The sequence below is a fragment of the Macrotis lagotis genome, chromosome 3 (genome assembly GCF_037893015.1).
Source record: "Macrotis lagotis isolate mMagLag1 chromosome 3, bilby.v1.9.chrom.fasta, whole genome shotgun sequence".
Lineage (NCBI taxonomy): Eukaryota > Metazoa > Chordata > Mammalia > Peramelemorphia > Peramelidae > Macrotis > Macrotis lagotis.
In genome coordinates this window covers 6,527,465-6,554,618 of record NC_133660.1, presented here as the reverse complement: position 1 = coordinate 6,554,618, position 27,154 = coordinate 6,527,465, and the positions used below count along the sequence as shown (strand labels likewise).

Here is a 27,154-nt window from a genome sequence, read left to right as displayed (position 1 = left end):
GAACTCTGTTACTTTCTAAAGACGATGGTTTGCAGAGAAAATAACCTTTCAAAAAAGGAAAGGGAAGAAAGAATGAAAACTATAGGCCAACGATCTTGAATTTTGCTCTTGAGAAAATTTTAAAATAGATCATTTAAAGAGATAGTTGGGTGGCTATTTAGAAAGGAAAAATGGTAATTACAAACAGCAAGTATGGTTTCACCAAGAACAGATCCTACAGACCACCCTAATTTATTTATTTTTAATTTTGTTTTCCCTTTCCTAGGTTGGAAGTGCAATTAATCAGCACAGAGGCTTTGGTTTGCTCCTTTTCTGATTAAGGTTGCTTTGAAGGTTGGGGCTTCCCACTCCCATTCCCTTCATTCTTGGCAACTCATCATAATTGCGTCAGACAAAGTATGGAAACTAAGCTGAGTGTATTGTAGTTCCACAGTTCAAGTGATTCAGCATCCTCCTCCTCTCACAGTATCAGAGAATAAAGGAGTTCATTATCACACCAACCACCATATTATTTTTTTTGGGGGGGGGCGAAGGTTTACTAAACTAGTAAAATGTGATAATAATATTTAGTTAGATTTTTAGTATGTTTTTGTTAAAAATACTAGTCTTATGGGGAGAATGGAGAGAGATATGGATGAAATGATAATATAATCAGAAGGGTTTATTACAACAAGTCAGCCAAAGTCAAACAATAGTTATTCATGGTTCAATATCAAGGAGAATGGAGTTCTCAAGCAAAATATCACAGATGTTACAATATCCTAGAATCAGAAATCTAGTGCAGAAAATCTTCAAACCCTCATGTTGCAAGTGAAGAAACCAATGCCTAGAGAGATTAAATGATTTTTGCCCTAGGTCAAATAGCTAGTCATTGCCACAGAAAAGATTTGAACTCAAATCCTATAATTTTCAAGTTTGTTTTTGTTTTTTTACCATATGTGAAATGACTTTTATATTCCCTGCCTTTATTGTTTGTTTTTTTGCCTTTTTTAATATAATTTTTATTAGTGACTTGGATAAAGGCAAATATTAGTCTTCTGGATGACTCAAAGTTGGGAAGAATGGCTAACATGGTGGATGGAAGAATTAAAATCCAAAAGCATATCCAAAGACTAAATTGGGTTGAATTTAGGAGGATAAATTCAGCATTAACAAATAAGAGATCTATTCTAAGGTACCAAAAAACAACAACCACCACCAAAAATTCAATTTCACAAGTGTGTTAGGGAGATATGGTTAGAAAGAAGTTGTCCCAACAAAGCATCTGGGAATTTAAGGGGACTATCATATGAATATGAATCAATAGTATAAGGAAGCCCCAAAAGTTCTAATGAAAATTGAACTGCATTAAGAGAGGGTTAGCTTCTCATAATAGAGGAGTTCTGTGCTTTTCAGACCTTCTGAGGGATATAATGTTCTATTTTAGGCCCCAGGATTTGGAAGGTCTTTGGTAATGAGAAAGCTGTTCAAGGGAGGAAGATAACTAGAAGAAGGAAGAAGAAGGAAGAACCTTCAGATCACATCCAGCGATGGCCTGGGAATAAAAATGGCATGTTCAAATTGGAGAAGAAAAGACCTACAGTTGACATGGTTATCACCCATCTTTGAGGGACTTCCATTTCGAGAAGGAAAGTAGCCTGGTAAGATGGATTCAAAACCTGATTTCTAAATTAGGAAGGCATGTTTAAATCCCACCTCCAATTTATACTGACCCCTGAGCAAGGGCCATCTCTCAGAGCTCTACACAATTTAGATTATAAATTGAAGTTCTTCACACATGGTCTCATGGGTAACATTTCACTCCTTGTCTCTATCTCTATTAATATAGAGAAGAAATTATATTTGTTCTCCTTGACACCAGAGACGGAAATGATAGAAGTTGTTATAGGACAAATTTAGACTTGATAGCAGAAGAACACATTTTAAATAATCCAAATAATTCACACTGTCCAAAAGTTGAATGGAGCCCTATGGATTAAAGAGATGCCCCTCATAGGAATATTTTATTTGGACATAGATGACCACTTGTTGGATTCTTCAGATTAGGAATTCTTTGTGTATGGATTGGATGAAGTTCCTTCAAACTCTCAAATTCTATAAATTTGCAAAGTCTTGAAAAGCTTTATGCATGCTTGTATGATTAGAGAGGGACTATAAAATTATAGAAATACTACCCATGGTAGAGGTGATAGTAGGGGAAAGTGTAATGGGGATATTTACTTGATACATGTTTTGTTTTTGAGAAGAAGAATACTGTAGAGAGTACAACCCATGCCTGAAAGACCTAAGTTTAAATTGGGAAACAAAGAATCTGCCTCAGCATCAGGACGATAAGGAAGAATCTAGACCTGCCTTTGACCCTTATTTAGGCTATATGACTTTAGGATTATCACTTAATCTCTCATCTACATTGGTAGAAGTTTTTCATCAGAGGAAGTTCACTATATCTATGAAAATACTGTTCTGTTTTTAAAGGCAGCTATTTTTTTAAGTTTTTGCAAGGCAAATGGGGTTAAGTGGCTTGCCCAAGGCCACACAGCTAGGTCATTATTAAGTGTCTGAGGCCGGATTTGAACTCAGGTACTCCTGACTCCAGGGCTAGTGCTCCGTCCACTATACCACCTAGCTGCCCCTAAAGGCAGTTACTTTCAAAAGCAATTTCCTTCCTCATCCCCATGCATAGAATGTAAACTCTTTAAAATATGCATTCTTTCATTTTTGATTCTGTATCCCTAGCTCCTTGCACAGTTTCTGATACAGAACATTCTAAAATGCTTATTGATTGGTTGATTGATTATCTCTATGTGTGATGATTTTTTTTCAAACTTAAGACTAATAATACAAAAGTAGCACAATATATGACCAACTGTGCACAATGGCAGGATATTATTAAGGGATGACCAGAGAATCAAAACAAAATATAATTCAAGTTCAGTTATGCATAGTTAAAGGGCTTTATTCACCACCATGGTCTTCCTAAAAATAAAGAGGACAACATGACTAAAGCAAATTTTTATTATTCCTATCATCTTCAGCTCATACCAAGCATTTAAGATTTTATAAGTATGACTCTGCTTTTGGTGTCATTTGTACTGGATATATATTAATCTAATTTGTTGATCTAATGACCCTATAAAACATGAATATAAATGGTCATGCTGTAATGGGGATATAAAATGTGGAGCCAAAGCTTGCTATTTCATCACAAAAATGTCATCCTACCATACTCTCTCAATAAAATAAACCGTATCATCTGTCAATATCCTACATATACCAACAATTCTCAATTATAACGGTATTATTATTATACAGAATGAGCAGGTGTCTAGGAAATTTATTCCTATTGAACATCTTACTTTTCAAGCTGTTGCTGTTTTTTAGGACAGATTAGTCACACCTATTTGAATCTCTCTAGAATGAATCAATGTACAGGATTTTGTTTCCCATCATGGAGAGATTTGATGCCCTTTTTATTTTTTTGTTTGCTTTATTTTTAAGAGATGTGTGGTATTGGTTTATATTGTCTGAAATGAAACCCTGGAGAATCAAGGAAGGACTAATTTTGAACTTTGCTCAACAGAACTCTATAGAAATCAGCATAGAACTGTAAGCTATTTCATAATTATTGAAATCAACTTTTCTCAATTTGAAATTTTCAACTGTTTTCTAAAAGATTTTTCTGATCTTTCCCCCCCTTCTTTCCTTTTTTTAAAAATCTGTGGCTCTATTGTTTTCCTAAAACATTGAGCTTCTTCACTTCCATTTCTTTACTACTGTCAAAAATGTCCACATCTCTCCCATTCTTTAAAAAGTTCAATAGATCATACAATCCCATGAAACTATTTTCCTGCAACTTTTCTACCTTTCTCAGCCAGATTCCTTATTATCAATAATCACTTTTTGGCTTATGACATTATTTCTCAGCTGAAAACTCTCTCCAAAGTTGCTAAGTATCTCTTGTCCTATTTGATTGTCTTTTCTCAGTCATAACCCTTGTTAATGGATCTGCTGCTTTTGAAACTTTTTGACTAGCCTCTCAACTGGATGATTTCTTCTTCATAGGTTTTTGTAAAACTACTCTTTTCTTTCTACCCTTTCTGTATGACCAACAAACTTTTGCTGACTCATAATCCATGTCATTTCCCTAAATTATAGATGTCCCTCAATGATCTATCATAGGACTTCTTTATTTTTCTTCAAAATATTCTCTTGGTAACTTAAATTAGCCCCCAAGATTTTATCTATTCTCTCCTTGAATGCAAAATAAGAAACAAAACATATATTCAAACACATGTATATTTAGCTATCCTATGATTTTATCCATTCTTCCTTTCACTATTTCACACACATAATCTCACACACATTTTTTCTAATCCTGTCTCTCCATCTATTTATATTTCTATCCATCTGTCCATCCTTCTATCCATCCACCCATCCAATCCACCCAACCATCCATCCATCCAATTTCAAAACCATGTTGACTGAGCATTTTACAGATGTATGTTATTTTGACTAATATGCAAAACTGTTTAATATGATTGTGTATGTATAACTTACACAAGATTGATTGATGTCTTAGAGATGTAGGAGGAAAGGGAAAGAGGAAAATAATTTGGAACTCAATGCTTTTTATTATGTAAATATGTGTTTTCCAATTACATACATAAGTAGTTTTTAACCTATCTTTTTTTGCAAGATTTTGAGTTTTACAATTTTTCTTCCTCCTCCTTTCCCTTACCCCTCCCCTTCGATAGGAGGCAATCTGATATAGACATTGCATTTGCATCTATGATAAGCATTGATCAAAATTGAACTTGTGAGAGAAGAATCAGATTCAAATGAAGAAAACATTAGATATAGCAAAATTACATAATACATAAGACAACTTTTAAAACTTGAAGATAATGAACTTTGGTCTTAGTTTAAACTCCACAGTTCCTTCTCTGGATACAGATGATATTCTTCATCACAAATACTCTAAAATTGACCCTGATTATTGCACTGATTGAATGAGCAAATCCATCAAGGTTGATCATCACTCCATGTTACTGTTAGTATGTATAATGTTTTTTGGAACTGAAAATTTTCCACAAATGAATACTAAAACTATCTTTGCATATAATTGGAAAAAATAAAATATTATTAAAATAAAAACAAAAGAAATGCATGTTATCCAACTTGAAAAAAGCTCTTTTTTATCCTTCCTCAATCCCTTTTCTATGCTCCACAATTCTAAACCTTATTTCTATCTTTATCCCTATTTATCTATCTTTGACTCCATAATCTCCCTAGATCTTCAATACTGCTTTAACAATTAACTCTTGAACATTTCAAACTGACTATCCAAGAAATATCTTGAACTTGATTAACATATATACAAATATGTATACATATATGCATACATATGCACAAATATGTGTGTGTATATATATATATATATATATACACACTGAACTCAATGTCTTTTCTCCATAACTTTACTCTTTTCCCAACTTCCTAATTTCTTTTTTAAAAAAATATTATAAATTTTTTCCAATTGCATGGAAAGGGAGTTTTCTTTGATTTTTTAAACTTTTGTATTTCTTTTTTTTTTATTTTTAGGCAATGGGGTCAAACAGCTAGGTAATTATTAAGTGTCTGAGTTTAGATTTGAACTCCAGTACTCCTGACTCCAGGGCCAGGGCTCTAGCCACTGTGCCACCTAGCTGCCACTTGAAAGGGAATTTTCAATGTTCATTTTTTGTAAAGATTTTGAGTTACTTATTTCTCCTCTGCCTCTCTTCTCACCCCCTCCCCGTTACAGCTAGTAATCTGATATCGCTATAGTAATCACATTAAATAGATTTCCATATTAGCCATGTTTGAAAAGAATCAGAACAAAAAGGGGAAAAACCATTAGAAAGAAAAACCATACAACAAATTTTAAAAAGTGAAAATAGAATGCTTTGAATTGCATTCAGTCTCCATAGTTCTTTCTCTGAAATGTGAATGGTGTTTTTCATCCTAAGTCTTTTAGAATTGTCTTTGATCACTGTTTTGCTGAGAAGAGCTAAATCTATCACAGCTGATTATGACATAATGTTGCTCTTATGGTGTGCAATGCTTTCCTGGTTCAGCTGACTTCACTCCTTATCAGTTCATGTAAATCTTTCCAGGTTTTTCTGATGTCTGCCTGTTCATGATTTCTTATAGAACAATAGTATTCTATCACAGGCATATACCACAATTTATTAGCCATTCACCAATTGATGAAAATTTTTCCAATTCCAAAATGAACTGCTATAAATATTTTTGTACATATGAGTCCATCTCCCTTAATAGAGATCTCTTTGGGATACAGACCTCCATAGTGGTATTGTTGTATCAAAAATTATACACAGTTTACTGCCCTTTGGGAAAGTTGGACAAATTGCTTTCTAAAATGGTTGGATCAATTAGTAACTCCACCATCAACGTCCCAGTTTTCCCACATTGATCATTATCCTTTTTTTGCCATATTAGCCAATCTGATTGATGTGATGCGATACCTTAGAGTTTTTTTTTTATTTCACATTTCTCTAATCAATTATGATTTAGGGCATCTTTTGACTATTTATGGGGAATGAGTTGTATTCTATTAAATTTGACTTGGATCTTTATATATTTTAAAAATGAGTCCTTTATTGGCTTTACAAATTGCTTCCCAACTTTCTTCATTCCTTCTGTTCTTGATTGTATTGGTTTTCTTTGTGAAAAAAACCTTTAATCAAAATTATTCATTTATATTAGATATTGCTCTCTATCTCTTAGATTTCTATCTCTATATCTGTCTCTTGTTTGATCATAAACTCTAACCTCTCCTTATATCTGACATATATTCCTTATTTTCCTATCTGCTTTATGTTTATACTGTCTTTTATGCCTAAATCCTGTAACCATTTCAAACATTTCTTGGTATAGCGTGTAGACATGTTGGTATATACTGTTTTTGCCATATTACTTTCCAGTTTTCCCAGTAGTTTTTGCCATATTTCTTATCCTAGAAACTTAAGTCTTTGGGGTTTTTTTGTTTTTTTAGTTTTTTGCAAGGCAAACGGGTTTAAGTGGCTTGCCCAAGGCCATCCAGCTAGGTAATTATTAAGTGTCTGAGACCGGATTTGAACCTAGGTACTCCTGACTCCAGGGCCCTTGCTTTATCCACTATGACACCTAGCCGCCCCAGTCTTTGCGTTTATCAAACCATAGATTACCATAGTAATTTAGGATTGTTTCTCTTGTAATTAACTGTTAACCTACTGGTTCATTATTCTCCCTCTTAATCAGTAGCAGGAAGTTTTGATGATTGCCACTTTATAAGTTTTGAACTAGTCACCTTTCTTTGCATTTTTTCATCAGATCCCTTTATATTCTTGATCTTTATTGATTCAGTTGAATTTGGTATTATATTTTGTAGGACTATAAAATAATCTTTTGGTAGCTTGATTGGTATAATAATAAATAAGTAGATTAATTTGGTAGAGTTGCAATTGAAATTATATTAGCTTCCCCTACCCATGATTAATTGATATTTTCCCAATTATATAGATCTGACTCTATTTATGTGAAAAGTCTTCTGTAATTGTGTTCATATAGTTCCTGAGTTTGTATTGGCAGTTATATTCCCAAGTATTTTATGTTGTCTCTAGTTCACCTTAAATAGAATTTATTTTTCTCTTTTGGTGCTGAGCTTTGTTGGTAACATGAAAAAGGCTTTTTGAATTATGTGTATTTATTTTATATTGTAGAATAAAAACTTGTAGAAGTTTGGTAAATTTTAATTATTTCAAGATTTTTAGTTGATTTTTTAGGGCTTTCGAGTACACCATTATATCAGCTGTAAAGAGAGTTTTTACTTTCTTATTCCCAATTATAATTCCTTCAATTTCTTTTTCTTTTCTTATTGCTAAATCTAATATTTCTCATACATTATTGAATAATACTGAAGATAATGGAAATGCTGTTTTGTGGGCCTACAGATCCTGGACCCAGGGGACTTGGGTGTTGATCTTTGCTACATCTGAGGTTCTCCCTCTTGCTTCCCCTATATCCTGCTTACTCTTGCTTCACAAGAATGAGACAAAGACTTTCTGTAGTGCTCTAAAGATATCTTAAGTTGTGATTTTGTGATTTTTTTGTGATTTTGTGATTTTGACTCTCCAGATGCCATTTAGAGGTTTGAATAATATTGTTCCTGAGGAAAACAGAAGATCTCATGGAAGTTCCTGGACTCTTTGTGCCATCTTGGTTCCACCCCCTTCCCTATTACTTTTGAAGGCATTACACTATCCTACTTTTCAGGGTTCATAGCTTTCCTTTGATTCTTCACATATTCAAACAGTTGCCAAATCTTCACATTTCTATCATTCCAATACTCCTCAATCTAACCTTTTCTCCACTCATAGAGTAACCACCATAGTTTAGACTGGGGTAGGAAACCTCTGACTCAAGGACCATACAAGGACAGCATACAACTCAAAATTCAGTAAATTCAGTAGCTTTTTTAGTGGTCAAGTAAATGTTTGACCAAATCCAGCAGCCAAATAATGTTTAAATATCAAAAGGACCCTTGGCAGAAAAGGGGTTCTCTACCCTTAGTTTAGGCTCTTATCATTCCTTTGTACATATTCTCATTATATTTATCCTGGTTATGCTTCTTCATAGTCACATTCTCTTTTCCAATAGAATATAAGTTTCTTGAAGACAAAGACTGTTTAATTTTCTTTTTGTATTTCTTGTGACTAGGACAATGTCTGGCTGGTGGTAGATAAATACTTTTTGATTTATAGATTGAAAGGGAAAAAGCTATACAACCAATAATATGGGATAGTTTTTCAGAGTGCTTTATAAGTATTATTACATTTTTCCTTCACACTAAACCTAGGTAGTGTATATATATATAACCATAATTATATCTGTTTTTACAGATAAGGAACTTGAGACTGAAACACAGAACAAGGAAGTCAGGATTTGAATTCATGTCCTCCTAATTTCAGATCCTGTACTCTTTCAAGTATACCTTCTCCCTGCCTTGTTGTTTATATGTCTTCCCTTTACAAAAAAAAAATGACTTTCTAAAAATATGGATGAAATTAGGAATAACCAGGCCTTGTGTATTTCATTGTAAAGTTACCTGTTGGAATTCAACTAAATTGATAGTGACTGCAAGTCAATACCATAAGATAATTGCACATATTCACAGGCAGTTGGTAAATGAAGATTGTTCTTTTTTATTAGCAAACTTCCATGAACCCTTTGGGATTAGGGTTTTGTTATACTTAACCTCATCTGATTTGCAATTATTCATGGTCTGTTGAGATTTACTGATTTCACATTCCTTTACAGAAACTCCAAGTGAATTCAGTGCTAATCTAATGATTTTATAGTAAATAACTATATACCATCCATTAAAAACTGATGGAAAGGCAGTATGGAAAAATAATTAGAAAGAAGCTTCCTTTGATAGATCTTGGACAATTTATCCACCACCCAACACTAAGACAATTTCTTCAAATAAAAAGTGAAGATGATTATAATTACCCTACATTTTTTACAGGGATATACAGATATCATGTTTCAACTTCAAAGGCCTATAGAAATATGAAAAATATAATAAAATATATATATAATATAATATATATAATATATATAATATAATAATATAATAAATATAATAAATATAATAAAAATATAAAAAACTGAATATCTAGCACTTTTATTTGTAAAATGTAATAATTTAGATTTATTTTCCTCCTATATTCCCTAGAGTGCTAGAATTACTTTTGAATGAATAATCTTATATATTGGCAGGTCATTGTTCATTCAAATTATCAAGAATAATGCTAAATTCTGGTTCCTATTTTCTGAATATATTTTCTTAGCCCCCATTTTAAGCCAAATAATATTTTCTAGTTTAAGGAATTTTCTGGCTTAAGGAATCCTTTAATATTCTTTTTTAAGAGTTGAATCCATTTTCGGGGCAGATAGGCAGCAGGAGTACCTTAGTTTAAATCTGACCTCAGGCACTTAATAATTACCTAGCTATTTGACCTTGGGCAAGTCACTTAATCCCATTTCCTTGGAAAACCAAAAAACCCATTGAATCAATGTTCAAAATAATTTTTATTATTTGTTTGATTTTTGTTTCAGGTAAAAGAGGGCAGCTGCCCTCCTACTGCCCACATATTGAGAGCAATTCTACTTCCTCATATTTCGGTATTTAACAAATGAATGAGCTACTTTATGAAATACAAATTATGGGAATGCCATGCTTGAACAACATGACAACTGCTTATTATTCAAAGGTATTCATATATAAAATATATTGAAAATGTAAAATATTCATGTATAAATTAAGACTCCATCAAGACGCATCTATAAAGCACCTAATCTGTACCACGTACTGTTCTAGAACCTGGGGATACTAATAGATAGGTGTATTCATTAGTATAACATCTTCTTTTCTGTACACTTACAGAAGATAAGATATAGACCTAAAGCCAACCTATTTGGATTCTGAAGCATCTCAAGTAGCACCTGTGACACCTACAAAAGAAATATTTTACTTGCATTCACCATGATATTAACAAGAAAGTTAAAGAAATCTTAGGTCACCTTCATGGTATAGCAACTAATAGTAACCAGAGTAATGAGAAAAAGTATATAAAATTATTGTGCTCTCCCCTGGTCCAACTTCTATGGGGATATTGCATTGATATGCTCAAGAGCACTCTAAGGAAGGCAACCAAGATGGTGAAGGGCTTCCCATGAAGATTAATATAGGAACTGGTAGTATTTATCCTAGAGAAGAAAAGATTCAGAGAAAATATGAGAGCTATCTTGGAATATTTTGTTTAGTTATGAGATTTATTTAGTTTGGTGCCAGGAGATCTAACCAGGAGAAATGGACTATAACTTGGAAATTACAAAAAGGACAAATTTAAGCTTTGCATCAAAAAAGAGAACAAAAATAAACAAAACCTTCTAATAACTGGAACTACCGCAAAGTAGAATTGGCTGCTGTTGTTAGCCATAGGTTCTCCCCTTCAAGAGGGATCTTCAGGGAAGATTCAGATAATCATTTGAAAATGTAGTTCAAGGAATTATTTTTTTGATATGGATGGAACTATTGTCACCTGATTTCTTTTCTAGATAGAATTACATAATTTCTGAGTTTTGTAATAATAGGGAATGAATCAAGCAAATACTAAGTATTGAAATCCAATGCCAGAGGACTTTCTGGAGTAGGTGATGCCAGAAAATAAGAAGAAATTAATGAGGGAAGAATTGGAGCAATATTATTGTTATTGCTGTTACTGTTATTGCTATAATTAATAATTTGGAGTTAGCTGAAGAACTTAATCAAGTTTTAGTAGAAGCAAAAATAGAGTAATCCAAGACACACTAGAGAGTATAATATATATCATGACAGTAGCTGGTCCTTTTGCAAGTAAATTAGAATGGAATGCCCATGATTTATCAGCTTGGGAACTATTGAATATGTACAATATGGATATCATAAAATCTGACTAGAAAGGTTGGCTTCTAATCAATAAGCCTTGAGCTTAGGAACCATTTTGATAATTATTCTATTTGTTGATCAGAAAGAGGTCCTTTAACTATCTACATTTTTAGCATAGGGAAAAAAAACTAATGAGAGAAAGGTACCCTAAAAACCTTGTATTCATTTTAAATCAGGTAAAAATAATAATGGAAGTCAAAATAAAATAGAGGAAAATAAGCCAAATGTTAGTGCATTTTTATTCAAAGGAATAAGATACAGAAAATTTGGTATCTTTCTTTTAGTTAGTATAATCTTCAGGATAGAGTACCCTGGAGCCTAATATATTCATTTTTCCTGTTTGATAGTACAATGCAATATTAACCCCAGCAGACATCCAAACTATTCTGCTTGTGATATGGAACCTGTACATGTTAATTAGGGCTATAATCAAATCTAAATGGTCTATATATCTAGATCTATTTATGCACACATACACACACATAAGATACAGGTTTACATAAAGTATAGCACCTTTCTCTTTATAAAGACAAAGTTTTGCAAGAGGCAGCTTTGAGAGAGGACCGTGAATTTTATGTCCAGGATATACTCATCAAATTCAGGGTTTTAGCTATTGATGAAGATGATGTTTGTCCTGCTAGAGAGTAATAAGCAAAATATTAAAGTGTTTAGAAGAAGATGCAGAAGATTGCAAAGAAGAAGAAAATCAAGAATTGTTTGCCTCAGTTTCCTTATTTATAAAATGACCTGAGCAAGAAAATAGCATACCACTCTATTGTTTTTGTCAAGAAAACACTGAATAGGGCAACAGTAGAAAATGAGTGAATGAAAAACACATTGTCAAGTAAATACTTTACTTCATGATTTCTATATTGTTGCTTTTATTTTTAGCACCCATGATTTGTCACGCTATCCTTTTTTGATTAAAAAAATCACAGGATTTTAGGGTTGGAAGAAGTCTCACGGTCTAGCTCATCCAAAACATGACTGGGTGAAAATATTCCTTCTACATTAAATATGATAAGCATTCAGCATTTGCTTAAGAGTTAAAGTAAGGGTTCATCCACAGACTACTGAGGCAACCTTAAACATCTGAAGAGAGCAAATGTTTAGGAAGATATTAATAAATGCTATTGCACTTCCTAATCCACCCTAGTAGAAAAAATATTCTTTGGATTTTAAGTACCATTTCTGTTTGTTTGTTTTGTCATGGTATACTGCCTTGAAAGTTGTTGGCATTAACCCATGTTTGCTGAATTAAATCATGTCCAGCATTCATGGTCCTGTGATCTTGATTTTAATCCCTGGAAAGATTATAGGATATATAATTAAAGGAAGAGTTTGTAAAATGAAGTGAAGATCAATAAAGACTGCATTGTTTATGTCAAAAACAGATCATTCCAGACTCACCATAATTTATTTGTTTTTGACAAGGCAACTAGAGTGACAGATCTGAGGAATGTTGTAGATATACTTAGATTTTATTAACTATGCAGGTACGAAAATTTCTCAAATTATGCCTGTGAATACAATGAACAAATATGGGTTAGATGACAATATAGTTAAGTGATTTTGGAACTGGTAAAAATATTCATCTAAATAATGATAATTAATGAATCTATATCAGCTTGGCAGAATGTTTAACATATCTCTATATATTAGATAATAGAGATATAGATGTAATAATTACTAACATTTATATAGTGTTTTATGGTTTCCAAAATGCTATATAAATGTCATATTCATATAAAATTAAAGCTATATCTAAATAAAAGTGCTTATATTTATGTGTATAAATTTATATATATATTAATATAATGATTTCATATGTCTATAACATATGAAAATATATATAATATATATATAAATATTTCAATTTGAAAACCTTAAATGACTATAAAATTGCTAATTACTTCCACTAGTTACTACTGCTACTAATTTTTTCTCATTCAGCCCATATAACAATGTCTATTATTTTCCTTGGGTGAGCAGAAAACAAGAACAGGCAATTCTAAAAGCAAAACACATTGCAAAATAATTACCTCAGTACATAATCTTAAGTAGAACTGTGATCTAACTAATATGGATACTTTTTTATTAGGGTTGATTGTAGCTCATCCATATATTCTTATCTTTTTTTCATTCTTGTGCATATTCTCCCATTAGCCTCCACAGAAAATCTACTCATTAGATCTTCCTTTTGAATTCTTTGATATTCATTAAGTTCCAGTGGAATAGTTAATTGTTTAACTACTAATTGATCCAAGCTCTTGCTATAGGACCAGCTCACCTTTTCTCAGGATATATTTCTTCACAGGAGAAAGGATGAAGGTTCCTTATCTCTCTATTCTTATGGGATATCATGAAATATTTTTAATGATTAAACAATTAGTGATTTGGGGGGTGGAAATCTCCATGTTTTCAACATGACTTTTCATCTAGAGATGCAATTGATGGTATGGAGTAATTAAAGTTAAAGACTACTCAAAGGGAAATAGGGAAGGGTGAGTACACTACAGCCCATACCATTGAAGAATTGTGATTGATTTGATAAAAAGAATGTTATCAAAGAGATGCATGTCAGGAAAAGGAAAAAAAAGTAACATGAAAAGTAGATGATAGATACATAGATATATGATAGTTTTAAACTTAGCTCTCTACATGTTTATTTAATATATCCCTATCCTTATTTCTTCTCTTATCCAATTTGAAGTATGCTCCTTATCTCTTAAGAGAGAAGTGATAATCAGGGTGCAGATCGACTCATTGAAAGTGAGATCATTTTTTGCACATGGACAATGTGGGAATCTGTTTTGTTTGACCATATGTGCTTGTCACAATGATCTTTCTTCTTTTTTTCCCTAATGGATTTTTGCTCATTGAAATATATTAAATTAAAATATACCAATTAATATGAACTAGGTATTGTTGGAAAGTTATTTCTAATCTATCAATTTCTTAATTTTTGATTGTTATAGAAATCAATATGTTTCATAAAATGCTTGCATGTCACACAGCTGGGTGATTGTTGGGTGTATGGGCCAGGATATGGGCTCGGGTGCTCCTGGCTCCAGGCTCTGGTCCACTGTGCCAGCTGGCCATACCTACAATTATTACTATTATTTTTTTTATTTTAATTTTAATTTTTTCTCTCCCCTTTATCACTCAAGCAAGTATATATATTTTTGGGGGAGAGGGGGTATTTTGTTTACTCTTAAACAAGAATATTTTATTAATGTATAAAAACATTATTTGTACAAAATGAGAATAAATATTAAATTGAAATTAAAAAAAGAAGTGATGGGAGGGCAGCTAGGTGGCACAAGTTGATAGATCACCGGCCCTGGAGTCAGGAGTACCTGAGTTCAAATCCGTTCTCAGACATTTAATAATTACCTAGCTGTGTGACCTTGGCCAAACCACTTACCTCCATTGCCTTGTAAAAAAAAAAAAACCTTAAAAAAAAGTAATGATCATTTTAAGACTCTTAGTCTCAGACATTTTTCTTTTGGTTTTTCCTGGTTCACAATGACTGCTGATTAACTATTATATCAGCAGGTAAATCAGACTGCAAACAGTTAGAAGCTTCTGTTATGTAGTTTCTCATATAAACATGCCTTTTGAATTTAAGTCATACCACAGCACAAGGCTTGTTTTTCTAGACAATGCTTTATCCACCACTTCAATACATTAGTGAATCTTAATACAGAAAAATCACACATGACCTCTCTTTGTTTCATGCTAGCAAATCTCCTTTGTGTTCACCATCTTCTGTTGTTTTGCTCCCTTTGGAGAATATCAAGGGGAGAAAGTGTGTTTTTTAAGCCCCCCTTGTTAATCTTTTGTTTGGGTCTCAATGAATCAAGCAGTTCAGAAGAAAGAATCATGCCTGCACTTGATTTTATAATTCCTCAGCTGAAGTTTGGCCTTGTCATTTAGAAATATATCTCTTCTCATCAGTTGTTTCACACTGATTGAAAAGATGAGTAAGTCACTTCAGTTAAAAAGATTTCAAAGGAAAATATATTTTGTAACACCTAGGAAGAACTTGAAAGCACACAAACTTTACAAAACATAGTTCTTCCTATTAATAATCAAAAAGTAAAAAATAAATGAGATTTATGGAATGATATATACTTTAAATTTCATGTTGTTAAATAGAATTTGAAGACCTGATTCCCAAAGGTAGAAAAGTGTGTGACAGATTTCCCAAGCTTTTTGCTAATGAGGATGAGTATTTACCAATGAGAAATTACTGAGTGTTCATAATGGCCCTAGAGAAAAATACATAGGAAAACAACATATTATTAGTTTATTTAAATCTTATGCTCCTTAATATTCCTTTGGATATTAAATCTGGTATTTGGTTACGGAATAACTTTCCCCCACCCCTTCCATTAGACTTCAAAACCACCTTGGATAGCCAAAAAGAAGGGATTATCAGGATTATAGAAAACACTGGACTCCTTGGCCCTACTCATTTTAAAGATACTTCAAGGTTTGACAGGAAGGCTTCTGATCACTTAGTTGGTGAACCTATTCAGATCTAACAGTTTTGGCTCCTGTAGTTATTCATTGGTGGCAGAGAAGGGAAGACCAAGGAAAAGGGACTAGGCAAAATGAGGCAAACCTTGGAGGAAGCAGAACGGGGCCTTCCTTCTATCTGGAAGGTTCCGTTTTAATAGTGTGGTCAATAAGGTATTAAGCCCAGGGCAAGTTCTATGACTTCAAAATTTTGGTACCATAAAGAAAAACTCCAATCATTCCTATCCTAGTTATAGTCTAAAAATACAAAGAGAACAGATATTTTATTGCCTTAATCCAATAGTTAAATTGAGTTCTTCCATCAGGACTGTTTAACTGGTTATTTATGAATTTGGCGATTCCATATATTTGGACGGGGGAAAAAGATTATTTTTATTAACCTCTTCTGCTAAAGATTCCATTGAGTTTACTGGATAAAGGGATCCATAACATTAAAAAAAATTAGGGACCTATTCCCTAACTGAATATATGCTGGGTCCTTCATTACTGGAACTGATAGAATAAATATCAAAGGTTTAGTTTGTTTATATTTTGTTAAACTTTATAAATGAAAGTAAAGAAAGCATTTAGGAAAAAAAATTACAAAGCAGAGATAGTTTCTTCCTTAAAGGACCTTGTAAGTCACTGAGGAAGCAATACATATAGTACTGTTATGTTTATCCATGTAGTGGGATTATTTATTTTTTCTACATAAAAATATTTGTGTATACACATACACTATATATGTGTGTCACAGCCATATGTTATTGAGTGGAAAATAAACAATAAATTTAAATACACATATTAGAATCAAGCTATACAGCACTCCAAATAAGTGAAGAAAGCCATCAGAAACATCCTTTGATAAATGTTGTTGCACAGATGAACTATCCTGTAAATGATATTTAAAATCAAATGAGGTAGTATAAAAACATGGTTGGTGAAACTCTTAAATTCCAACCCAGTGTTGTATTACTAGGAAATCACATCCCAAACAAGAAACAAGAGATCTGGAAAGCTATTTAACACCCTCACTCTCCAGTGTTATCACAGTGCATCAACACAAAAGAATGGTCCAGGTGTTTCAATAATGGTGATACATTGGTTAAATTCACAGCTCAGTGACCCTCAAAGTCCCATTTCCATATGTGAGGTGATTTACTACTATTAGAGCGTGTAGTAAAATAATGGATGAACTTTAACTATGTCAGGCAAAGAGAGTTAAAGCCTATAAGTTTTGAATGGTTTTTAGGTAGGTTTTAATTTAGTAATGGAAACATTTCTGAAAATTGGAAAATGTTTTTGTTTAAGCTTTGAGATAATGCTTTCTACAATCTAGTCAAATGAAATGAAGCATGGAAGCAAGGGAGGAATAGCAAAGAGAATGGAAGAATGCGTGGACTATTGTCCAAAAGAGATTAATGAGTGTGTGATTGTGTATGTAAGAGCAAGCGAAATGAGAAGAGGAAGGAACATATTTACCAAACAATAGTACAGTTTTCAGGAACCTTTTTTTCCTGTATTTTTCTTCCTTAAGATTCTTAGAGCTCACTAAAAATTAGGAAAAGAAAAAAATCTTGAATAATAGAAAGTTATGCAAATAATCTTGTATTTTTTAGGAGGGGGAAGTGAACCTGATATTGAATGTGGAGTTATTTTCAGAATATGTTATTTTAAATGAATCTATAAAACATTGAATATTAGTAACTAGTAAATTAGTAAATTAATAAAATTAGTAAATTTGCAATTTTGCATTGATCTTAAAGCCTAGGATAGAAATGTAGAGAAAGGTTGAGGAGGTGAAGGGAAATAGGGATGCTTTTGAAATAGTCCCTTGCAATCCTAGACTCATTGATAACTGAAACACCTTCTTTTCATTAGGATTTTGGACTCAGAGTTTAAAGTGATTTCAGTTAAAGATTTTCTAGTCTGCAGTCTTTTTTAGGTGTAGGTCTGATACCCACATCCTGCTAATTTAGAGTTTATGTAGCCCCACTATAGACATTTGCAAGTGATTGAACAGTTAACAAAAGCTGACTTACTTTACTTTGAGCAACAAGGATTTGCAACAAAATATAGTTCCACAAGATACAGTTCAGCTTCTACAGACACTTCCTCTCATCTCCAAAATGGAAATGTGATCATTTGCAGGGCTGTTTAAAGCTACTTCACAGATATATGCCCAATTAAAATGTCTTTGATCCCACATACCATTAGACAAGCCAGGAATTTGGATCTAGGGAGGTCAAGTAATCAATAAGGCCTAGTAACAATTTTGTGGCTTTTTAGCTAAAATAACTTCCTGTTGTAGGGAAATAACTGGTTCTAGCGTATAATTCATTTCTACAAATTGGGAAACTGGGAACCTGAAGGTCAGAGTCAGTAACTTTTAAGTCTAGTCCATTTTTCCCCAAACTACACTCCTTCCATGTTTGGTTACATAGAAAATTCATCAAATAATTTAGATTTTCAAGTAATGAACAGAAGTTGGAAACTAGAAAAGTAAACAGAAGAATACAAAAGATGGCTTGTATCATAAGAAATATCAAGCATATTAAAGCTAAATAGAGTTGAAAATAAAGGTAATAAAACTGGGTTTTTCATATCTGTACAAAAAAGGAAATCAAGAAAGAAAGTGTTGGTTGGGATAGATGATAAATGACAATAGCGCTATTGAATAGTGCTATTTTGTTTCACTTTTTTCTGTTGAAAGGAATAATTTGGTCATTGGAAAGATGAAGTAAAATGGCTAAGAAAAGAATTAAGTAAAGAGACATATAACTAGTCATGGATGAATTCATACCACTTACTCCAGATGAACTGCACCTTGAGTATTCAAAGAACTGTAACCTTTGATGACTAAATGTGACAGCTATGCGTCTAAAGAGGATGCAAGAACTAGAGTAGTGTTGGAGAAGAGAAACCAACATCTGAAATTTTTAAAGGGAAGAGTTTGCAAAAACAGGACAACAAATTGGGATTAAATTCCTATAAAAACATAGAACATATTATTGGAAGGATGCCTGGAAAACAACTAAAAATAGAAGATAACCCAAAATTGAATATAATTTCATCTAGAGCAGTTCATAGAGATACAATTATTTCTTTCTTGACAGGTCACTAAACTGTGAACTGGATGGGGGGACTGTTACAGTTACAGTGTATATAATGAATGGTATACTATTTTTGTGAGAAAGATGAATTCATGAGGGTTAGATGATTGATGAATTTAATGCATGATTCACAGTCAGCAAAGGCCCAATGCTAAATCAAAAAGAAAGGAAATTCCTAGTGGAGCTTCTCAAGGACTTGAATTGTTAACAACATAAGCGATGATTTGGAAAATGATATAGATTCATATTGTGAAATTATCACTTGTAAAATTCCCAGATAATTCTAAATTGAAAAAAATAGCCAATACTTTGAATTTTAAGATGGAAAAAAGATTTTGACAGGCTAGAAGATTGAGCTGAATCTACTAAAATGAAATGTATTTTTTGATCCATACATTCTTTTTTATTTTGAATTTTTTACAATTTTCCCCCTACTCTTTCCCCCACCTCCCACAGAAAGCAGTCTGTTAGTCTTTACATTGCTTCCATGGTATATACATTGATCTAAGTTGAATGTGATGGGAGAGAAATTATATCCTTAAGGAAGAAAAATAAAGTATTGTGCCTGCTTGTTGCGCTAATGGAATGAGCAATTCCTTCAAGGTTGGTCATCACCCCTTTGTTGCTGCTAGGATGCACAAGTGTTCCTCTGGTTCTGCTCATCTCATTCAGCATCAGTTCATGCAAATCTTTCTGGGCTTCCCTGAATTCCCATCCCTCCTGGCTTCTAATAGAACAATAGTGTTCCATCACATACATATACCACATTTTGTTAAGCCATTCCCCAATTGAAAGACATTTAGTTAATTTCTAATTCTTTGCCACAATGAATAGAGCTGCTATGAATATTTTTGTACAAGTGATTTTTTTAATACATTACTAAAATATTATTGTTTAAGAATAAACATAATACCCCTCCCCCCCCAAACATATAGACCCACATGAAAAATAAAGTAAAGGAAAGAGAAAAAAAAATGTGGTTTAGTCTGTGTTCTGATATTATCAGTTCTGTCTCGGGTGGATCACAATCTTTATGATAAGTCCATTATAAACGTTACTTCTATATTTTTCCACTGTTACTGTTGCTGATTGTAAGTCCCTCCATCCATTCCTCCCCACTACCATATATAATATTTTCTCTCTTCTTTCACTCTGTCCCTTTCCTAAAATGTGCTGTAGGGTAGCTGAATGGCACAGTAGACTGATCAATGGCCCTGGGGCCAAGAGGCCTCAAGCCCACATACCACCCCTGAGACCCAGCAACCACTTGAGCTCATGGTCCTGGATATGCCATCCAGGAGTAAAAAAGAAAATGTGTTATACCTTACTATTCTCTCCTATGATCTGCCCTCTCCTCTATCACCAACATCCCCCCTTTCCCTCTTTCCCACTTCTTTCCTTTTTTTATTCTAGATGTCTATAGCCTATTGAGTGTGTATGTTGTTCCTTCTCTGAGCCGTTTCTGATGAGAGTGAAGGTTCCTTCATTCCCCTTCGTCTTCCCCTTTTCATATCATCGCAAAAGCTTATTGTAAATAAATAATATATATATATATATATATATATATGTAGTTTTAAAAATCTTTTATACTAAATATCTTAGTCTATCCCATCTCTCCTTTCTCTTACACCCAGTGCATTTCCCTTTTAGCCATTGACTCCATGTTTACAATATATCTTCAAATTCAGCTCTCTCCTGTACTTCATCTACAAAAGTTCCTTCTTCCTGATCTATTAAATGAGTAGTTTTCTATGAGTATTATCAGTAACATTTTTCTATATGGGAATACACGTAGTTCATCTTCATTAAGTCCCTCATATTTTACCCTTCTCCTCCACTCTCTATGCTTCACCTGAGTCCTGTATTTGAAGGTCAAACTTTCTATTCAGCTCTGGTCATTTCAACAGGAACATTTGAAATTCCCATTTCAATGAAAGTTCAGTTTTGCTGGATAGTTGATTCTCAGGTGCATTCCAAGCTCTTTTGCCTTCTGGAATATTATATTCCAAGACCTATGAGCCCTTAATGTAGCTGCTGCTAAGTCCTTTGTGCTAAGTCCTGACTGCAGCTCCACAATATATGAATTTTGTTTTTCTGCCTGCTTATAATATTTTCTCTTTGACTTAGAGTGCTGAAACTTGGCAATAACATTCCTGGGGATTGTTTGCTTGGTTCTCTTTCCAGGGAAGATTGGTGGATTCTCTCAATTTCTATTTTGCCTTCTGCTTCTAGGATATCAGGTCAATTTTCCTGTAGGAATTCTTTAAAAATGAGTTCAAGGCTCTTTTCCTGATCATGACTTTCACATATCCCAATAATTTTTAAATTATCTTTCCTGAATCTGTTTTTCAGATCAATTGTTTTTTTCAATGAGATATTTCACATTTTCTTCTAATTTTTCTTTTGGTGCTGAAGTATTGTGTCTTGACTTCTCATAAAGTCACCAGCTTCCTTATCTCCTTTTCCATCTGACCAGTTCTGTTTTTTAAAGAAATTATCTCCTCAATAACTTTTTGAACTCTTTTATCCATTTGACCTATGCTGGTTTTTTAACATGGTATTTTTTTCAGCATTTTTTTTGGATCTCCTTGATTAAGCTGCTGACTTCTTTTTCATGTTTTTTTCCTGCATCTCTCTCATTTCTTTCCCCATTTTTTCTTCTATCTCCCTTACTTGAATTTCAAAATCTTTTTTGAGCCCTGTCATAGCCTGAGCCCAATTTTCGTTTCTCTTGGAGTCTTTAGAAGGAGGAGCTTGTACTTCTCATCTTCACAATGAGTATTTTGATCCTTCTTGGGATCATAGACAAAGAATTTCTCAATGGTGTTCCTATTTTTCTCTATTTACTCATTTCTCCAGCCTGTGTCTGGTTTGGGGGTGCTTCCTGAGTTTTTGAGTATTATTGGGACACAACCCACTGGAACCTTTATTCCTCCAAGGACTTATGTTCTCTTGACTATGCTTTGATATGTAGATGACCACAGGCACTCCCCTCTGCCCTATAGTTGTGAGGAGGAATCCTGCTATCTTAGTATGGAAGGCCAAACTGCAACCTGTATCTGAGTGTAGGCAAAAAGCAGAGTCTTGCCCCAGGGAGAGCAGAGAGATTTTTGTAGTCTCCCCTGACCCCTTTACCATCTGTGGGCTGTGCTCTTGAGGTACAGCCTGGTTTCCCCAGATTCCAGTTGCAGGTTCTTGCCGCAGGGCTGCTCTGTGGTCAGTGCTCTTCACTCCACACTCATTCTGGTGCAGCAGTGTTCTCTCACCTCCCCTTCAAGCTGTTCCCTGTGATACTTGGACTGGGCTGAGCTGTGGCTGGGGCTATTTTCCGATCCCCAGTCCTGGTGAAGCATACCTTTCCCACAGAGCTTCTCAGTTATCTTGGATTGGGAAAATGTGGGTTGTGTGGGTTCTTCCCCTCTAAATTTTGGCTACAGTCATAATTTGATGGCTTTTAGAGTGTTTTGGGGAAGGAGTTACTGGGAAACATTGCTTTCATGCTGTCATCATCTTGGCTCCACCCCCCATACATTCTGAAATGTAATTTTTTTTATTTTCAGATTTATACTTTCTCTAATATAAGAAGAAAGAAAATGTTTCTCAAGGTAGATCAGTAATTATTTAACTATTCTTCACACAATTTTTATTATTAGGAGCAGTGGCCAGGGAAGTGGTTATGGTGATGATGATAGTAGTAGTAGTAGTAGTAATAATAATAATAATAATAATAATAATAGTAGTAGTAGTAGTAGTAGTAGTAGTAGTAGTAGTAGTAGTGGTACTAGTAGTTAATGTTTGCATAACAGTTTAAGATTTGCAAATGGTCTATTTCACTGGAACCTCACAATAATCCTGTGAGATTTGCTTAAGTAATTAGAGAATCACACAGATTGGTGTCACAATTGGAACTTGAACCTGCTTTGAAAATGCTAACCTACAGAACCTCTAATAGATCAAAAGAAATAATAACAAATGCAACTGTGTTCAAAAAAATCTATTTCACAAGCAACAAATGGAAAGGAACATTTTATTTTTAGTGTACAATAATTCTGTATTAGTTATACTTTCAGATGGCTACCAAAAAAGCTAATTAAATCTTTCTCTGCATGAAGAGAGGGAAATAGTTTCCAGGAAAAAAAAAGACTTGATCATCTTATTAAATTCTTCAAACTATTTGTTCTATTGCTTTCAATCCTCAGAACTGGAATATAGTAAAGATATTGATAAGCTAGGAACCATTCACAGGTGGTCAAGTAAAATGATGAAGTGCCCTGAAATCCATGTCATATGAAAATTGCTAGCTTGAAGAAGACTCAGGGGGAAGAAGATAGCCTTTGACATGTTTGAAGAGTGGTTATAAGATTAGACTTCTTCCATTTACCCCCAGAGGGAAGAACTAGAAGTAGTGGTTGGAAGCTACAAAGAGACAAATTTAGGCTTGATGTCAGGGAAAAAAATCCTCATATTTAGAGCTGAATTGACTGACTCAAGAAATGATGAATTCCATCTGAGCAGAGAATTTCAATTTCAGGATATTCTCATAGAAAGAATTCTTTTTTTAAAAAAATGGTCAGATTAGATGGTCACTGTGGTCCTTTTTTCTCCTCTGAGGTCTGTGACTCTGACTCTTAAGATTCTCATAATCCTTTTTATTATTTCAAAAAGCATTTCTTACATGTTTGGAATTCTTCCACAACCAAGCATCAAACAGAAAAAAACAACAATTCCAGGCCAAATATACTTCCATTCCCTCTAAAAAAAATGAACTCAAATACATACAATTTCCCCTTTTCTTCATTCTTTTGTTCTTCCCCAAGGATTTGTTAAGGCAGCTCCTCTACTGTTTCCTACCCTTTGTCCGCTGGAATCACATCACAGGAATTGAGATTCTCTGAGAAATTCTAAATACTAAGGATATGAAATTTAAAATATGAAGTTATATACCTAAGCTGGCTCCACCAGATAGAAATAATAGAAAATGTTTCTTTTGACCTCATTATCCCTTCAGACTGCCATTAACAGCAATTGCTGAATTGAGGCTCAGAAAAAGATTAAAAGCAGAGACTATCATGTTGCTTATATTTCTTTTCTCTATGCTTACCCCAATGCATGGCCAATATGAAGCCTCTTATTTCAACAAGAAGATTAGAGTCACTTTCATGAGCATTATCAATAGTTAACTAGTCCAAATTATCTCCACTATAACATTTTCATATTTTTATTTTTCCCCAAATACATATAAAAACAAGTGTTAACATTTTTTAAACATTAAGTTTTGAATTGTCTTCTTTCTTTCCTACCTATTTGCCCTCATTGAGAATGTAAGTTATTTGATGTAGGTTAAGGATCTTTAATCATGCAAAACATGACTATAATAGTCATGTTGTGAAAGTAAACATAGTCTCCCTTCAAAAAAAAGTGGAAACTCAAGAAAAATAAAGTAAGTAAAGTTTGTTTTAATCTGTATTTAGACACTATCTGCTCTGTCTTTGAGGATGGATAGTATTCTTTTTCAGAGTTGTGTTAGGTCATAGCATTGTTAAGAAGCCATTCACAGCTCTTCATCATGCAATACTGATATTACTTTGTATATAGTATGTTATTCATCACCTCTGCTTAGGTATGTCTTTTCCAGGTTTTACTGAGTGCATACTGTTCATCATTTCTTATAGCAGCCATTCCCCAACTGATGGGCATCACCTCCAATTCCTTGGCACTAGAAAAGTAGTGCTATAAATATCTATATCTATATATCTATCTATATTTATATCTATCTCTATCTCTATCTCTATCTCTATCTCTATCTCTATCTCTATCTCTATCTCTATCTCTATATCTATATATCTCTATCTCTATCTCTATCTATATATCTATATTTATATCTCTATCTCTATCTCTATCTCTATCTCTATCTCTATATCTATATCTGTCTATGTCTATGTCTATGTCTATGTCTTATGTCTATGTCTATGTCTATGTCTATGTCTATGTCTATGTCTATGTCTATATTTCTATCTATATATCTCTATCTCTATCTCTATATCTCTATCTCTATCTCTATCTATCCATATCTATATCTATATCTATATCATCTATATCATGTATATCTATATCATGTATATCTATATCTATATCTATATCTATATCTATATCTATATCTATCTACCTTTTTCCTTCCTGTTTCTCATCTCTTTTGGAATCTTGACCTTGTATTGGCAAAAGTTAGGTCAAAAGGTAGGTATGATTTTATAGCCGCTTTAGGCATTGTTTCAAATTGTTCTCCAGAATTGTTGAACCATTTCAAAACTCTTCCACCATTGCATTAATGTTTTAATTTCTCTATATTCTCCCCAACATTTGTCATCTCCTCTTTCTGTCCCATTAGCCAATGCAATATTTATAATATAGTACCTCAGAATTTTGCCAACTCACATTTCTCCTGACAATAGGTAGGATATTTTTTAAAAATGATTTATATAGTTAGCATTAACAATATTATCTGAAAACTGTTCATATCTCTTGACCATTTATCAGTGGGGAATATCTGTTATTTTTTGTGATTTTTGGCTCAGTTCTATATGTTGGAGAAATGAGGTCTCTCACAGAATCTTGCATTAATATTTTTCCCACAGATACTACTGCTAATAGTATTTCCCTCCATCCTATTCTCCCTACCCCCCATTTATTCTTTTCTTTCCTTCCTTTCACCCTATCTTTGCTCAAAAGGGTTTTGCATTTAACTACTACCTCCCCAATCTTCCCTTCTATCACCTCTTTCCCCCTATCACCCCTTCCCCTCCTACTTTTCTCTGGGGTAAGATAGATTTTTGTATACAATTGAATGCTATATTATTCTCTCTGAATCAATTTCGATGAGAGTAAAACTTATTCACTCTTGCTTAGTTCTCCCCTCTCTCACTCGACTGAAATTTTTTTCTTACCTCTTTTATGTGAAATAACTCCATTCTACCTTCCCCTTTCCCTTTCTTCCAGTACATGACTGTCACCACTTAAATCCATCTAAAAAGATATATTATACCTTCATATTCAACTTTCACAGTGACTTGTCTATATATGCTCCTTCTAATTGCCCTAATAAATGAGAAAGGTCATATGAGTTATCAGTATCATCTTCCCATGCAGGAATACAAGCACTTCAACATCATTAAGACCCTTATGATGTGACATTAATGTTTACCCTTTTGGGCTTCACTTGAGACTCATATTTGAAGATCAGATTTTCCGTTCATCTCTAGTCTTTTCATCAGGAAAATTTGAAAGTCTTGTGATTTCAGTAAGAACCCATCTTTCCCTGAAAGAATATATTCAGTTTTACTGAGTAGTTGATTCTTCTTTGCAATCCAAGCCTTTTTGCCTTCCATAATATAATATTCCAAGATGTTTATGTTATTAATGTAGAAGCTGCTAACTCTGTTATTCTGATTGTGGTTCCATAATAATTGAATTGTTTCTTGCTGGCAGCTTGAAATATTTTTTCTTGACCTTGGATCTCTGACATTTGGCTATAATATTTATGGCAGTTTTCATTTTAGGATCTCTTTCAAGCAGTGATTGGTGTTTTTTTTTCAGTTTCTATTTTACCCTCTGTTTATAGAATATCAGAGTACTTTTCCTTGATGATTTCTAGAAAAATGATATCAAAGCACTGTTTCGATTGTGGTTTTCAAGTAGTACAATATTTTTAAAATTATTTCTTCTGGATCTAATTTCCAGGTCAGTTGTTTTTCTAATGAGATTATTTCTCATTTTATTCTAGTTTTTCATGCTGTTGGTTTTGTTTTATTCTTTCTTCATTTCAGCTTACTTTTGCTCCAGTCTATAGTTTAAGGAATCATTTTAAACCGTGAGCTTTCGAAACTCTTTTCCCAATTGGTCAATTATATTTTTAAAATATTCTTTTCCTCATTGGCTTTTTGAACCTCTATTTCCACTTGGCCCTCTCTGATTATTAGATCCTATT

At 33.3% G+C, this 27,154-nt stretch overlaps 1 long non-coding RNA gene across 1 annotated transcript in view; it reads left to right on the top strand.

The window, feature by feature from the left end:
• The window catches only part of LOC141517240 (uncharacterized), a 75,086-nt gene that overhangs the window by 21,757 nt on the left and 26,175 nt on the right, over nt 1-27,154 (top strand). The window contains exons 2-3 of the long non-coding RNA XR_012476813.1: nt 1,427-1,640; nt 10,165-10,319. This is a non-coding gene — a long non-coding RNA (uncharacterized LOC141517240). The remainder of the gene's footprint in view (nt 1-1,426; nt 1,641-10,164; nt 10,320-27,154) is intronic.